Here is an 18,056-nt window from a genome sequence, read left to right as displayed (position 1 = left end):
TGTACAATTGGAACTTTCAAATTGATTTAAATATATTTGCGTATAAACAAATTGATTGTATTTAATTTAATTTAATTCGAATGCGACTTGAAACTCGGAATTAAATTTAATTGACAGCTTCAATTGAAGGCTTCCATTCCAGCTAAATAACTTGTTCATTCCATAGCACAATTTGCACCCAGTTGAAGTCAAAAAGTCGCAATAAAATCTTGTAAATGCATAAAATTCAATTTCAATTGTTCAGAGCTCAGTCTCAGTCTCAGTCTCATCCTCAACTTTGCAGTTGTCCTTGCTTGCATTTAATGAAAAGATTTTCTTGATCAAACAATGGGAATGCTCTGTCAGCTGTGCTATTTGTATAGTTTGCAAATTGTTGATTTATGCAACGAATCAGAGAATTCTTGGGAATATTTTGAGTTCTGGTTTAAAGTTTTGGCAATAAGCGAAGCATTTAAGGACACTGCACGGTCTAGGAGCTGCTCTCAAGGACTTACCTTCCCTACTGAAAAGAGGCGCTTGAAAGAAACTGACGCTGGTCAGCGCTGTTGCAGAAAATCAATGGCATTTCAGTTGGAGTGTCCTGCCAGGACATTAGCAAAACTTGCACTAGCCCTGCGGCTCGCAAAAAAAAAAAACTCTCTCGGCTATAAGTGACATTTTCATTAAAAAGAAAAACTGTCAGGCGAAAGTGGGAAGAGGGACAAGTACAGGACATAGAACGAGGACGTCTACTAGCAGGATAATCTGTAGAGCAACTTGTGGCCAGAAGTAGAGAAGAGACCAGCAGGGAGAACGGCAGGGAAATAGAGAACGTAACTCAAGTAGTTGGAAGAGCAAAGTCGCCCAGTCGGATTCATTATGATAATTTACTTGCCCGACGTTGATGAGGACGCCAAAACGTTACGCGAATGCATTGACATTTCAAGAACTTTGAAGAGTCGCGCAGAAATAAAAGAGGAGGAAAAAATAATGTGAAGCAAAGAAAAGGATTACGAGAACATTAATGAAATTAAATTTGTGGAAAATGGTTTAGCATTTTGGACACTGGACAGCTAAATAGGGGAGTAAAGTCTGCGGCTGTTTAACACGTGCTATAAACTGAGAGACTCATAATCGAGTTCAATATGAGGGCAGACTCTGATTCTACGCAATGAATCAACTTGCCTGCCGTCTGAGTATCGACACTGACAGCTCGTCAGCTGGCATCATAACTCAACTGGCAACTGCCTCGAATGAGTTTAGGTTCGAGGTCCGATTGTTGCAGGCTCTGCACTTAATGAGTGTATCCGGTGATGTGGCAGGGTTGCCCCTTACTTGCCACTGCAACTGCCACTGCCTCCCTCACAGCACAATTTGGCCTTGCATTGCTTCATTGCACTTTACATTAAAGTCGCGACATTAGTCATTACACAAATGCATTAATGTTCATTAGCCTTTTCGGGGTCGATCGACAGGTCATCATGGACTTGGACACGTTGAGGCAAAGGTGTCGCTTCACGCTAAATTACATAGTCCAATGCCATCAACTTCTCTGAAGTTTTTGAGAAATCTTCGTTGAGTAATTGAAACCCCTTGTTGATTTTAGCTACTTCTACTTCTTACTCGTTCTTTTCCTTTCTTCCCGGCTGCTGTTTCTTGCCAGGAAGTGCAGGCAACCGCCGTGACGTTTCCTTTTGGGCAGCTTTGTTGACACAGTTAACTCTAGGCTTTGTTTTCACTTTACGCTTTACATTTGATTGGGGCGACTTCTCTTTCACTTCTTAGACTTGACCTTTTGTCTCACTTATTGTCGCTGTCGTTGTCTTTGTCTTTGACTTTGTCATTGTCTTTGCGGTTCATTAAGGCAACTTGAAACCCTTTCCTGAGCCTGGGAACCTTTTTGGACTCTGTACATAGAAAGTACAAAAGGTCTATTAAAGTTGTGAAATGCGAAATGGACATAAGATTCAGACAAAGGCGTGACAGAGCCCATAATTATATCAAAATTTTTAATCAGCATCAGAATCTAGATTAATATGTCCTTCTGACTGTCTAGCCGTTTTCTTGAACATCTAGATCTCAAAGTCTACAAGAGCTAGAGACACCAAACTTTTAATAAAGGTTCCTGTCTATGCTAAGCTAATAAAATATTTTTTTTTTTTAAGTTCTCTACGCCCACATCTACCTCCATAACAGTAATAAAACTAATTATAATTATTATTATATTTATAAATACAGTTTAAATGTTAGTTTTGATGACAAGTATTGTTGTTCCGATGGGTTCTCAAAAGTTCGGAAATGAAACTCGGAAGATCTATTTTCATTTTATGTCTTTTACCAAAATTAGCTTTATACAGAATAAGTACAGGGTCTCTCACAGTCAATGGTGCTCGACTGCAGCCTTTCCTTGAGTTTTTTTTTACTAAGTTGACTGAACTTTTTGTATTGCTTTCTGTTTTCTGTTGTCATTTGATTTTTGAAACCTGCCATTAAGTAGTTTCTTTAGGGCTATTTGTTGTTTTACTATTTCTGCCAGCACAACTTTCAGTGACTTCAGAATTAGTTGATTTATGAATTATGACAATGTAGAGCGATGCATTGCAGACATGCTGTCTGCCCCTGTCTGTGTCTCTAAGCTGCCGGATATTCTAATAAAGCCACAGCAGCAACAACAGCTCACAATTGCAGCTAAATTGTGTGGCACTGTGCAGATTTAACACTTCTTGTCAGAAATTGATTGAAGTAACCCCTAGCGGAGCAGTTGAGCTCAGCCTCGGACTGAGACTGTGTGTCCCAACAACAACAGCTGCTGCTGCAGAAGAAGGAACCAGCAATTGTCCCATGCGGAACTAGACTTTTACTACTTGCAATACCCTCACTTCAAAGGGGAAGCAACAGCTAGAACAAGTGATTTGCGTGGTCAGTTGCATTTAAGATCAAATACGCAGATATTTCGGAAGAGATTTGTTTGATTATTTAAATAATTTCCTTCTGATTACCATGTCTGTGTTCAAGGGAGTTAAAAGTTAAAAAGTATCTTGTTTTTTGATCAAAATGAGATTGAGAAGCACCCTGTATTCTCTATTGCTGTGGATTTTCGTTGTGTAGAGCAACTAAAATTCGGTGTGATCATTGTTTCTTTTGCTTTCTTCAACATTATCTGCAGTATACGGAACTTTGAATGTTTGGGTATCTCTGAGATACATTTCCCCACCCCCACAGGTCACCCCAAGCAGTTGACAGTTGTCGCTCTAAATAGCACTGGGCATGGGAACTGTTTGAGTTGATGCTGTTGTTGATGTTGTTGCTCTGCATTCAAATTAGTGCAATCAAGTTATCTTGTATCTGCAACTGCAACTGCAACTGCGACAGCGAGTGTGAGTGTGAGTGTGAGTGTGAGTACGACCACTTGCTCGCAATTGTATCTTTGTATCTAACACTTCAATTGTGGTCTCTGGTCATTTTGTGGGAATTTGTATGCATGCGCAATTGTTGTGATCAAGTCAAAGGAAAAACTATTTAACCAAAGGAAATTATTAAAAATTATTGCCGACCCTTGGGTTGCCTACCGCCTCCCCTCCACCCCTACTTCCTAATGTACCGTGTGAAAAGTGCACCCTCGCTGGAAAGCAAAAGAGATCTGGAGACCAAGTGGTAAACAGTTTCCTTTCTGAGCAATACTTGAGCTACTTTTTGGTGGTTAGTTGCTCGCATTGGTTATGCTTCAAGGCGCTTTCCAAGTCGCCCGAAAGGTGCACTATGGAAATGGACACGCAAATAGCTTTACATGATTCGTAAGTTTCTGGGTAGGAGTTCTAGCAGCTGGTGGGTTCCTGGGTTCTGGTGAGAAAACGTTAGCTGAGCGTGAAGTGAAGTTCAGTTTGGTTCCTTGAAAGGGTTCTACGACTCGGTCGCCTATCGGGATGTCGATTGGATGTGGGTTGCTGGCAATGCAAGTTCATTGCCGCCGCCTTGTGATCACCCTCGGGCACAATTCATTATGCTCTGTAATTGTTGCCTGTATGCGCCTACAAGTAGACAATGTGCAACCCCAAAGTGCTGCGGCACAAACACTCCCCGAAAAAAAATAAATGTCAAAGCGCCAAGAAAATGCCAAAGAAAAAGTCTTAAAAATATTGCACAAACAACTGAAGCTGGAAACTTGGTGTGGCAAATGCAATGCATACCCGAAGACAACCCATTCCAATAGAGTTCAGCTCACTGCTCCCCACCCCTTCCCATGTGCTACATAAAGGGTGGCTGGCTGCCTCTGCTAAGGACATTTGGGCTCGTTGCAGCCCACTTGATGATGCCTCACAGCGAGCGAGTTTTTAATTTTACAAAAATCTGTGGCAGGCGCTGGCGAAAACGCATTTCTTATACATTTTAACAGCGATTTTAGCCTCGTGACTCGTGATTTGAGATGGACGCGTGATCTGGCAGCAAGTAAGTGAAGTATATATATTAAAATAAATAATTATAAACATGTAAGAATAAAAAGTGAATCTCAACTTTATTTTCTACAATTTAAAAAATCTCGAAAAACAATTAAATTTTATTTAACTACGCTAAATCTTTCATTTAGTTACCTAAAACCTTAACTAGACAATTCAAAAATGTGCCAACATGCAGTTATTAATTTTATTGAAGACGTTAGTTTCTCAGAATTTAAAAGAAAAATTAATAATAATATTTTTAAAATCTTAATAAAATATTAATATTCCTTAACGTGAGCTTTACTTTATTCGTGTCCTGCGCTCAGCTCTAGCTAAAGATTTAGCTCGATGCTTGAGACAAAAGAAATTAAAAAGTGCATAATATGAATCTATAATACATAATAAAAAAGCTTAACAGCAGCAGCGCTCCCATCATCATCATCGTCATCATCATCATCATCATCATCTCCGCATCCTTGACAGAGCTGGTAAATAAAAGGGTTGACTTGCTTCTGTTCTCTTTTTTTTTGTTTTTTTTTTTTGGCATTCGCGAACAACAAGAAATGCAAACAGAAAATAAAATTTTCGTTGAAAAGAAATTAAAAATCTGCAAGATTTGCATTTTGACTCAGACCCCTACGAAAACAGTGAAGCCCCTAACCCAACGTGCCGACCAAAAGTAATATATTTATAATTTTTTTTTTATATATATATTTTGTTTTATTTTGTGAAGTCACTTCTCCTGGGCCGTGGCAAACTTTGGAGTGCTCACCTCAAAGTGCAGTGGCGTGGACTTTGAGAACTTGTGTGGGCGGCAGCTTCAGGTTGTGCTTATAATGATGATGAGGAGAGTGCTGGGCAGTTCTTATGAATTTTTAGGTACCTCCTATAGGTACTGCTCTCAAATTGGTTCAATTTTAATTAATGAGCACACAATTCCGAGCATAATTTACACTCGCATTCAACTCTCTCCCTTTCTTTTCTCTTCTCTTCTATTCTCTTCTCCTCACTCTTCCCTCTCCCTCCAATCTTTGGCCTTGCCATTATCTAAGCATAATGGGCCTGTGACTTGCGTCCGCTTAATTAAAAGGGAGGAACTCAGCTTAACTCGGCCTCTATCTGTATTTGTATTTGTATATATATCTGTATCTGTTGGGCTTAGAATAAACACAATATGATAAAGTTTTCTCTGCTTTTTATTTGTGCCTAGAAGCTGCAGCTCCTCCATTGAGTTTGCAGTTCATTGAAATCGCAGCACAAGCACAAGAAAATTTGCAAAGAAAAAGTGCAATTCATTTATTTGCGTTTCCTTCTTCAGCATAAATATTTCTGTTCATTTTTGTCTGTCTTTTCTTTTTATATTTTTGCACAATTTTTCCACGTTTTGGCCGGCAAATCCTTTTGGCCAAGGCAAGGAGTCAACTCAGTCTGCCGTCTGTAAATTCTCATCCTCATCGTCATTCATATTTATGGCCTTTGTGGGTTTTTTTTGCCTGGGTTGCGTCTTCTGTTCCCCCTTTCAGTGTCCATATGCAATGCACTTGTCAAAGCTTAATTGAAGGCAAGATTGCAGCCTGACTCTTTCTCTTACCCACTCTCTCTCTCTGTCTCTCACTGGTTAGCTTTCTCATTCTTTCGCTGCTGCATGAATGCGACATATTTTCCCGACGACTTGGCAAAAGTAACTGCAACGTCGCTGCAGCGTCGCTCAAACAAAGTGAAAGCCAAAGAAAAGAAATTATTTATACCCTGAGCAAGTACACTGTGAGAATAAGGAAGTGAGTTAACTAAGTTAAGTGAGTTAACAGTAATGCTTTGCAGTAAGACATTCCTGTCTATTTTTCTAAAATAATATATAAAAATCAAATTTTATATGCCTTCAAAAAAAAGTCTTAATAACATTGAAATATTATATTTTTTAATTAATTAAAAATTATTTATATTTTATCTTCAATTATAATAATAAGCTCTTATAAATAATTATTTATATTTTTACAATTACAACTGACTTGATCTTGACTTTGTGAGTTTACAGTGTACGCGTATATGTGAAATTAGGACTTTTCTGCATTTCCAGCCTTGCATTGTTACAAAAAGAAACCAAAAATTAGACAAAAGTAGAAATAGGCTGAGACTAAAGGTAGAATGATGCTGAGGCGGGTTGAGCGACTCAGCAACAGTCGAATCCAAATAAGAAAAGTCAACGTCGAGGATGATGACGACAACGACGACGACGACGACGACGACGTTGTCAAAGGAATGCAGTTAAGCACACAATTGACATTTGAAACGTCAACTTGGGCAACCACTCGAGCTGAAGAAGTTGCATAAAAAAGTGCCTCCGTTAGGGGTTTCCTACTTCGGGTCGCAAGGCAGGAGCAAAGGCAGACCAAGACCTAGGAGGGACGCATGAGAAGAACAACCAAGCCTTCCTGACACACACACACACACACGTTGACACACCCATTACACACACACACACAGCAAACGGCTGCAGTTTATTTGCTGAGCAAATAAATTTCTATATGTGCGTCGGCAACGGAGCGTATGAGTTATCTTTCTTGTCGTGTGCTCTCCATTCTAAGATAATCAACAAACGGCGGCTGATGCTGAAGACTAACGATGTGCGCATATCTGATTGCAGTTTACTGTTGCATGCATCATTAAAATGTGTCTGTCTCCCCATTTCCCCTGCAGCACAGCATTGCTTCAATTTCTTTTTATCCTACATACTTTGCTCAAGGTGCATCATCGAGTTGTGGGCGCAGTATTTGCATATGGGACAGTTGCATTTCATGTGTGCCTCGGGAGAGGGGTGCGGGTCTCTGAGGGGGCTTGGCATGCACTGAGACTGACACTGAATGGAAAGACGCGCGAAAAGCCTTTTGAGCTGAGTGTCGCTGAACCGTAACCCACAAGTGAAGGCAGCAGCAATGTTGCAGGACACTGATGCAACTGCCATTGCCTAAGAATGTCCAAGTTTTAGCTAACCTCGTGCAGTGGGTCCTTAGTTAACAGCTATCAAAATAATAATTAGACTTAAAAGTGCTCTGAAGTATAATTAGGGTGATAATAAATAAATAACTAATAGAAAATTGGATATAATATTCTGATATTAGTAATTAAATAAATTTCTGACTTAAAAATTGAAGTATGTAGTTAAGAACTTCATTAATTTTGCTTCCCCTATAGTATAAGTTACTATTAATAGTAACAGTAGGCTATAAAAACTAAGTAAAATAAAATAAGAAAAAAAAAAAAAAATAATTATGCGATAACTGTTGACTGTTTTAAAAAGGTTGTTGCTTTAAAAATTATAAATAAAATGTAATATGTAAAATAATCGATAAAATCAATACAGAACACTTTTTTTGAAATCATTCAGACAATATTTAATTAATATATTTGTATTTTGTATAGAACTATTTCTTTTCTACATGTTTTTACTTTCTCCTAAAAATTTAAAGTCGCCACTTAAGATTTTCTGGAAATAGATTATTTGAGATGATAGTTGTAATAACTTTTATCGAGGGTATATATCAGCATGTCATGTTACACTCTACAAGAGTGAGTTACAGATTAACTAACCTGGAGACTAGTTTGCCGTCAAGCTTTTCACATACACATACACATACACACTCATACACACATAGACCTAACATTAAGTGCAACGAAACCTCGTGAAGAAATAACTTTTGATACATTTTTTCAGGGCGCCCAAAAAAAAAAGCGAAAAAATTTGTAGAAAGATATAGAGAAGTCAGTGAAACGAATGCTAAAAAGGGTCGTGAAGCTGCAGCAATGGTAATGGCAAGAGCACTAGGCGGGGAATGAGGGGAAAGATGCGGTGGCCACTAGCAACTACAGCGAAAAGTGCAAAGTTTTCAACTGCCTCTCACAAGAACACACACTCGCACATATATGCATATTATTCGAAGAGAAATATGACTGTGTGAGATTGACTAAAAGATACCCTGAAATAAACTCATTGAAAGCAGCTACCTTCTTTCACTTAAGACTGCAGTCTACTCCATTTCCACATGCTCAGCTTACAGGGTATCCAAAGTGGCGACTGCATACGCAACTAGGCAACGCTTTTTAACCTCCTGCCCCTGCTGACTCCTCCTGCAGGTAGGCGAGCAAGGACTAACAAAATTTTCCAACGACTGCGAAGAGAGCAAAAAAAAATGTATAGTAGGATAGGAAAGGAAAGGAAAGGAAAATTGTGTTGCATATATTACGGCGTGCACACTAAAACAAAAGAAACTGCAGGGCAACTTTCTGTTGCAGCAACATTTTTCTCAGCTGCTTCTTCAGTCTGCCCCAGCCCGCGCTCCATGCCACATGCCCCACTCTTTTTCTCGGCGCTTGAGGCAACGCTACTTCTGAGTAAATTAACTGCATTTCTTTAGTGGTGCATGGTGCATATTTGGAGGCTCGACTCTTGCCTGCAGGAGGCTGCAGGTTCAAGTCTCATTTATGTTTCCGTTTGGGCGCCAAGGCGTGTTAGCCTACGTTACGCTACGTAATGGATGGGCAACTGGGAGTTGGTGGGAAGGTGGCATGGTGGCAAGGTGGTAAGGTGGGCAGGCGCCCTAAAGGGTTGAACCTGCCAGTTGCAAAACAAGTTTTACTTGTAGAAAATGTACTTTACATTCACATTAATTAATTAAAAATAAAATATATAGAGAGAACGCGCCGCCTGCAGAAACCAAAAACAAGAAGAGAAAAAAAAAAAAAAGAAATAAATAAAAGTGTATAGTATAAATAAGAGGGTGGCACTGCAGTCAGACGAAGGAGCTGAACAAGACGAGCACCATCACATGATGAAGGCAGGGAGGGTCGCAGGGGGTAGGGGTTAGGGTGGGGTGGGGTGTGCCAGTCTCCGGGCAGGGGGGCTGACCAAAGTGAATGCAACGGATGCGAAGACATGGCAAAGAAGCATGGGCGATGCGGATGTGCCAGGGGTTGGGTCTGACTCAAAAAAACTTGATGACTGCAAAACTGGACTTTGGGGGCGTGCGCATAAAGCCAGCGACCAGCACCAGCAGCAACAGCAACAACAACAGCAACAACAACAACAGCAGCAGCAGCAGAACAAAGGCAACAAAAACTTTTGGGGGGCAGGGGGTGAAGCTGGACAGGCTGGAGACGCGGCCGGCGATTTTATTTTGTTGATTGTTTGATTTTTGCCTCACTCTCCTCACTTCAAGTCGCCGACGTAGACGCTGACGTCGCTGTCGCTGTCGACGTCGCTGCCGCTGCCGCGTAGGCATTGCATTTTGGCGCAGTCGCCTGTTGGTCATTGAAGGGTCTTCACTGTAGCCTCAAGACTTTCTCTGTGTGGCCTGACGAGCTAAACGGAAGTGTGCGCTGTGGTGCGGTGGATTTGCAACCGCCGACGTCGTCGTCGTCGTCGCAGTCGTCGTCCAGGCTGTTGATGAAAAACGCACTCGAATTAAAACGACGTCGGGCGATGCGAAGGGTGGCAGGAGGCGGGGGGGACCAGCCGACCATTTGGTTTGGGGCATCTGCTACTGGACTCGAGTCAACTTTTTTGTGGCATGAAGTGCGTTTTGGCGCAGGAGTTGCAGGAATAGGGAAGGAGCTTCCCTGTAGCAACCCTGAGTCAACTTAGCGCCAATATTTGCATTGCGTTTGAGATAAAGCACCATGGGGAGTTTGATAAGGGAAGGTAAAACTTAAAAATTAAATAAAAAGGAATTTTAATAAATAAAGCACAAAATAATATGTATTTAATTAAATTAACATTATAATAAATTTTATATATATATATAATTTTTATATTATTCAAATAAATGTGTTTAAGAATTGCAATTTTGTATAATTCGAAAAATATTAAGAAACTGTCGGTACTCAATTATGTAATTTATATTAACTGATTATTTATGATAAATTACAAATGTAATAAAATAAATCATTTTTTAAAAAATAACTTTCAAACAAACTGCAGAGCCCAAATAGGCCAAATTATTGGTAACTACTTAAATTTCCCTTCGAGCTGTTTATCGAGATTGGAGCTGACTTAAGCTGCAATCGGTTCTAACTTGGCCAATGCAGTCTAACTGCTGTTGCATCAAAAATATTGCAGTCTGCAAAAGCAATAAGGTGTGTGTGTGGGTGGGACAGGAAAGAGATGGGGGAGATGGGGGGGAGTCGTGCTGGGCAGCACAGCATATTGCATTTTACAAATCAAACAAAAGGAAAGCAGGAAAAAAAACGGAAACAAAAAAAAACGACGCCATAAAATGCTGAAGAATGACTGAGGCGCAGTGTCTGCAGCTCGACCAAAAGGACAATGCACATACACTCACAAACACACAAACACACACACAAACACACACACACGCACATGCATGCTCTGAGGATGGCACAGGACACAAACTCAGGCTAATATGCATTGCACATGCAGCCGGGTAACAAGTGAAGGTGGAGATACTATGAAAGAGAGAGGGGAGGGGGAAAGGCCTAACGAAACTTTTTTCATGACTGTTTGACTGTTGTTTGGCTTTGGCTTGGACTGGATCCGGGTACGCGTTTGAGTACGGGTTGAATCTCCGGGTTGGTCCTGTTGGTTGTTTGCCAAGCCAAATGCACCCGATGCAGTTTTTTCGGCGCAATATAGACGCAAGTCCTTGCTGCAATCAACTTTGCCAGCAAAGTATATTGGGAGGGGTGGCAAGGGAAGAAGGGCTGCGCTTCGTCAAGTCAATCAGTCCAAAAAGTCGCAAAAGCCAAGCGCCTCGACTCGTCTCCTCCTCGTCTCGCTAAAGTACTTATTATCCTTGTATGTTGCGCTGCCAACGAGCAAAATGTAAAAATGCAATATCGAATGCATTTGGAGGCAACAAAACCACGCCTCCTGCTCCACTGCCCCCCTCCCCCTCCCCCCACTCCATTGCCCCCGCAACTAAACGCACAGAACTGCAGGCGCAAAGAAATGCAGGCAAAAAACGAAAATGAAAAAAAAAGGAAAAAGTAAAGTGAAAATGATTTGCAGTGGCAAGCGGAGGAGGCGACTCTCACATGGTGGCAGGCAGCAACAACTGAAAGCCGAGAGATTTTCAATTAAAAGGAATTGCTGCTCTATGTGGATTTTTGTGCTTATTAGGCGCCCATTCTACATAGCACGAGTATCAACGGCTAAACCTAACCCAAACCTCTCCTTATCATCTCCATACACACTCGAAATGCCTGTCGCATTTGGTAATCAATTTCAGTTGTTGTCTGTCGACTGTTGTGTAGACAATCTTTGCTAATAAGCTGCCATCCCACCTCATATACACTGAAAAAAAAGACCAACTTTCAACCAACTAAATCAAGAACATTCATCTTAAATATTTTGTTCTTGAAACAAGATTATTTTAGAGACCAAATTACTAAAACTAAGATTATTAATCTAAAATATCTTAAAATCTTAATATAAGAATACAAATCTTAAATTGTTAGAAAAGTATAAATATGAACTATAGGCGCGGTTCGAATTCCAGTCGTAACAAATTAAATTAACTTTTATAATGTTACTAAGACAGAATAAAATGTATATATATCAAAATTAAAAAAAAGAAATTTAAAAATATAATACATAATTTTTAACTTTTTTTTTTATAGTTTTTAGAACGTTTTTTCTTAAAATAAGAACTTGGTCTTGTTTGAAATGTTCTTAGTACATTTTTTTTATCAGTGTACATCACACATCTCACAGATGCAATCCACAATGCATAGCAACAACAAAAACAACAACACATTCTTTTTTCTGTACTCGGAAATTTCTGCTTTGCGCTGCCAAAATGCATTCGCTATTCGCTGTTCACACCAAAATGCTTAGAATGCCGCATTTCAATTAGGACAATCTATAGCGAGCTCCGCTTACTACAAGGATTAGTTTCCTGATTATCTCTGGCAACAAAAAAGAAAAAAAAGATGAAAAAAATAGTCTCATTCTGGCGAAATATTGCTGACATTCATTTGCCTAGACGATACATTTGTTGACTACTTAAGAGTATGTACAAATACGTGAAATTGATATGCGAGGATAGCTATAGTATTTACTAAGACCTAACAACAACTAAGCGAATCCTTTCTTATTGTTTCACTCTAGATCGCAAAGGTTTTTTTTATAGTTAAACTGAACTATGGCTGTTAAATATTTTAAAAAAATTACATAAATATCTTTTTTTTTACTATTTGTATTAATTTTTATAGTACATGCATAGATTTCAAATTAATATATTTTCATCTACATTTAAATACCTTTTTCCAGCTAAAAATCTCACTCTGTCTCCTTTTTTTTTTGGTTTGTCAAAAATATGTTTTTCTTTTAAGTTTGTCAGCTAATTCCCTGAGCCTCAACAGCATTGAAAATTGCGTTAAAATTATTGTAGTGCCGAAATCGTCCTCGATAAACACACAACAACAAAACGAACAAAGACAAAGGGAAACGGACAAAAACTATGCAAAAATGTAACAAAAACAGGCTAAAAGTAAAGTCGGGGAAAAACTCTTGGACAAAAGACAGGTAACAGCCCAAAGAGCAGAGCTGAATCAAACCAAAGAGATGAGAACCCAACTGAAGTTGAATGAATGTTGCTGGTGATACACCTGAATGGTCGGTCAAAGGTCGGCGCAAAGGATTCGCATTGGTTGTAATGCAAAATAAGCGCAAAGGATTAAACAATGGCAGGAATCTTCTCAATGCCCATGAGCAGCCCTTCAACATTCAGTATTCGGCACTCGAATGACAAATGATTGACAAAACCATTTGAATGTGTGAGAAAATCTGCTGTTTTTCCTGTGTTTTCTTTAGGAAATTTGCAGACTTTTACTTTCAGATCCATTTGGCAGCTGAAAATGGAATTCCTTTTGCTGCGATTTTATTGATATGCATTGGGCTCATTTCTGCGCTTATTGTTTGGCTTTTGAATGCTGCATCTTTCGGATCTTTTGACACATTTCAAGACACACAACGGGTTCATTGTTTGAATGGGTTAATTTGTATATTTAGCTGAGAGTGGGTTTCGTTTGTCACGGTGGTGCTGTGGCTTCATAGTTGCTCCCTCCCCAAATTGACAGCTGCTGCTTCATATCTTGAGGCATTCCCACCTGGCTGTGAATATTGGGATCTCGCCTCAAGTATCTTATGGATGCAAAGTAGCTGGCAATGATTTGTGGCCGAATTATTGAAGCATTATTGAGGCATGCTCTCTCTCGCTGCCAGCATTAAAACATAAATCGAATTAATCGTTAAGTCGCCACAGACAATGTGTGGCACGTTCGTCCTGCCCGATTTTGCACCTTTTGCGGTGACCGAATAGAAGATGAAAAAAAAAAGAAAGAAAGAATAAAAAGAGAAACGCAAATCATACGCCAAAGTCGGCATCATCGTAATCGATATGCGCCCGCATCCCTAAGATGTCCATAACTCATGGCAATGTGCAAAAGTGCATGTATCGCATATCCTGCCCTCTTTCTGTCCTTTGTTTGCCAAAATGAAAGATGCAGCCTGAATGCTTCCTTGTCTGCCCATCCACGTTCCTCCTTTTAACCTTTTGGCTTTTGTTTGAGCAGCGTCATCTGGTGTTGCAATCTGTTTTCCACATCCTCCATGATTAAACATTGCCAAATGCAGTCAAAGACTGAAGACATTGCATCAATATCAGGTGCTCTCTATTGGCTCCTGCTGCCATCCTCATCCTGCTCCTGTTCCTTCTCCCGCTGCTGCAGTCGGCGCGTGTCTATTTGTGGCCAACTGTGATTTGTCGACTGTGGCATTGTCTGTCTATTGCCAAGGCCTGCGCGTCAGCTGTGGCACTACCATGTGGCACGTGTGCCTGACCCAATTATAACCAAAAGATGTCTGTTTTTAGCTATAGATACATGTATATACCCTAACAATGGAGAACCTTTCCGATTCAACTGAATCTAACTAGTTTAATATGAATCACAAGACAAAAACCAAGAAAAAAGAGATATTTAACTCTATTTAGCTATAAATTGAAAAAGTATTTATCTGTTCTTTAAAATAATTAGTGCAAAATCTATTTTTTAAATAAACCAAGAAAAATATTTCTTTTGTTCAATTTTATTCTATTTTATTTTGAATTTTTTTGAAACTGTCTTTAAATAAAATTACTGTTGTTATTATTCTATCCATCAAAAAGAAACGAATATAATTGAATCGAAATCTTGCTCTATAGGTTTGCAGTTCTAAGGGGTTTTCACTGTTAATGAAACGTAGGTAAAATTGCCCATATAATATGAATATGTAGGGATAGGGTAGCGTCTAGTCGATACGACTTAAGCTTATCATTCTTAGGCAACACTTCAGCTTCTGTTATTGCTGCATTTTAAATTACCCGCTTGATTATTAACATGTCACTTTGGCCCAAATACACAGCCCGAGCTTCTTCTGAGGTACAGTAAATGCAAATGCGACGATTTCAATTGAAAGTGGAGTACTGTGAATTGGGCTGGGCATTAAAACTGAGTAGAAACTGGAGGCAGCAGCTCATATCAAAGTAATTTCAATCATAAAGAAAACTGTTGTAAAGGCTGAAAAACTCAAAAGCTTTTTAATTAAGCGCCTCAAAGTCGCCGCGGCAATGTCCAAAGAAAACATGCAAAAAAAAAAACAAAAAATGTGGACAAAAATGGAATACGAATCAAGTAAAATCACAAAACTGTTATTATAATCATGAACATCTGCAACGACGTCGTCTATGAATCCCTCAAAGTAGGGAGTAGGCAGCGCCCCTTTCGACTCTTGTCGCCTACTTTGTGATTATAATTCTTCCTTTCATTAAAATGAGACAAAGATAGAGAAAAAGATACAAATAAAATAAAAAAAAAAGAAAAAGAAATGCATTTTATTATTATTTATTTGTTATGTTTACTTTTGCTAGGGTTTTTTAATCAAACTGTTTTCTCTGTGCCGATTACAATGGAAACGGTTGACGGTTGGTCAGACGAGTCGAAGCGGAACTCACTTTAAGACTGCCACGTTCTTATTGGTTCCCAGGCCCAGACACCCACACCAACAAAAGCAACAACAACAACAACAACAGCAACATGCACACTTGATTGAACGATGGCAACACGATAAGATACAAAGTACAACTACAATGAAAAGAAACGAGGCGAAGCGACAACAAACGGCGAATAAGAAAACTTCACACACACACACACACACACACACACATAGAGAAAGAAAGAGTCGGCAATAGTGGAGAGCAAACTAACACAACGACAAGAAATTCAGTAAGTGGAATCGAAGAAAACTCACACCAACAAACTGTGAGGAGAAGAAGTTGAGGCGAACCACTACAACAGCAAATTGTCGGCAAATTCGCCGCAGCGACCGAGACCGAAATGCCGAAGTCGTGTCGTAGCCGAAGACAAGCATTGTTGTGGCGAGCGTGTTTCCCCTGCCCAACGACGTCGTCATCGCTGTGACGTCACGTCTCAAGAAACGCTCAAGGAACCGCAACGACCTTCAACGATTGAGCCAAAGCATTGCGAAAGAAGCCAACAAAAGAAGAATGAGCGTGTAATGAGCACAAACAACGCTGAGCATAAGAAGAGGCTCAAGACTCTCACGTTCACTCACTCTTATGCTCTCGCGTGCGCTCTCAGTGCTCGTTGCTCGTTGCTCTCACTCTCTCTCTCTCTCTCAGAGTTTCTTTTAGTTTGCTTAGCACTACTCAAGAAACGCTCACTTCGTCTCAGACCTGTATGGATCTGGAACTGGGTATGGGCATTGCCACTTGAGTTGTGCCTTTAGTACAACGACGCGCTCTGTATCTTGTAGTTCGTCGCGGAGAGTCGTAGATACATTTCGGATTAACGCTAATTTATTTTTGATTGCTGTCAAGGGAACGACTAAACGTGGAGCGTAAGTAAAATGTGCAATTATCTTGGGCGATGCTTTGGTCTCTTGATTTCTGTTTCTGTTTTGAATATCGAGTATCGAAATTGTAAGATAAGCGTGTTCCCATGGGGAGCTTAGTTGACGATCTATCTTCAGTCTCTGTCTGTCTGTCCGTCTGTCTGTCTGTCTGTCTGTCTGTGTACATATGCTATTGAAGTGGGCGTTCTTCTTTGCAATTAAAGAGGCGTTTTATTAATAAACCAAGTGGGAATTGTGGTTCTGAGCTGGCAATCAAGCAGAAAAAGAAAAATATAAAAAAATAAGACTCGTTCGAAAGAAATAGTGTCAAAGAAGAAACAATAAAACAATTAAGTGAAGCCAGGCTGCTAATGAAGCGTAAGCATGTGTGTGTGAGTACGAAGCCAAGGGCAAAGATCGATGGAAAACTAAAGAATCATGATAAAGCGCAACACAGAAACGAAGATCAAGTGGGAAAACGAAGACCAAGCGCCGCCACTGGCATCTCAAGCTGCGGGCACTTTCCAAGCAACGACGATGACTCAGTGGGAAGCGATAAATATCAGGAAGAGGCAACAGGAGGAGAGCGCGCGCGCAAGAGAGAGAGAATGAGAGAGAGGGAATGTGTGTGACGAGTGCAAGTACATGGATGTCTGTAAGAGAGAAGGGAATTGCTAAGAAACGCACATCAGAATGAGAATCAAAATAGAATGGACAAAGACGAAAGCAACAGAAAAGACGACACTTGAATCTTCAGATCTCTCTTTAAGAACTCCAATCTGTTTACATGTGCATATTGGGGGAGTAACTGAGCATAATAAAGAAAGACAGAAGGGGAGAAGCGCCGATAGGGGGTATGGGACATGTGCAACTCTTTGGGGCACATTGAACTTGGCAGCTGTGGTTTTTTAAGTTGCAGATGCAGATGCAGATGCATAAATCAGTTAAATAACGAGCCAACAAAACTCATTATTGTTGCCAAATCTAGAAACTTACAGAGGCAAGTGTTTGTCTAACTGTTGTTATTATTATTGGCAAATCGCAGTTTGCCAAAACAGCGAGAGAAAGAGAGAGAGAGGGCGACAGAGAGAGCAAGGGCAAATGCGGGCAGAAATAAATAATATAAATAAAGGCATAAAAGAGGCAGCTGCAATTGAATTACGAATCAACAACAAGACACACACAAACACAGTCAAAGAAAGGAGCACAGACGGTCATAGTAAGAAGAGGAAGCACAAAAAGGAGACGACAATACCGCTGCATGCAACACACACAAAGCGGACAAGGCAACACAGGGTTGTAGATGAGGGAATGAGAATGACGATGCCGAAAATCGAGAGAAAAATGTTGCAAGGCACAACACAAACAAGTAAGCAGGATCAAGGACACAGCCAGGCCACAAACACAGCCACAGCCACAGTTAGTGCCACATGTGGCGAGTTCAAAGCGAGAAACGAGAAACGAGAAATTGTTACACGTCGCACGGGGCGAAGCAAAGCGAACGAATGTTCAAGAGAAAAGAAAAGCCAGATTAAGGACCAGTTCCCAATTCCTTTGTTGTAGTTGTTATTTGAGTTAATTTCTTTTTCTCCTTCTCTTTCTCTGCCTCGTTTTTGTTTTGTTTTGTTTTTGTTAGGTAGGTTTTTGGTAGGTAGTTATTAGGGTAGTTCGGGTAGGTAAATATGTAGGTAGGTACATACATTGCTGCGGATCGCAGGATACGAGTAGCGAAATGT

The 18,056-nt window shown here is 40.1% G+C and overlaps 1 protein-coding gene across 1 annotated transcript in view; it reads right to left on the bottom strand.

The window, feature by feature from the left end:
- LOC117792934 (homeobox protein prospero) overlaps positions 1-18,056 on the bottom strand; it is a 58,314-nt gene that overhangs the window by 22,930 nt on the left and 17,328 nt on the right. The gene's annotated exons all lie outside the window — the stretch shown is intronic.

This window comes from Drosophila innubila, assembly GCF_004354385.1.
Source record: "Drosophila innubila isolate TH190305 chromosome 3R unlocalized genomic scaffold, UK_Dinn_1.0 2_E_3R, whole genome shotgun sequence".
Classification (NCBI taxonomy): Eukaryota; Metazoa; Arthropoda; class Insecta; order Diptera; family Drosophilidae; genus Drosophila; species Drosophila innubila.
The sequence above is the reverse complement of the archived record's forward strand: the minus strand, read 5'-3'. Positions and strand labels throughout refer to the sequence as shown.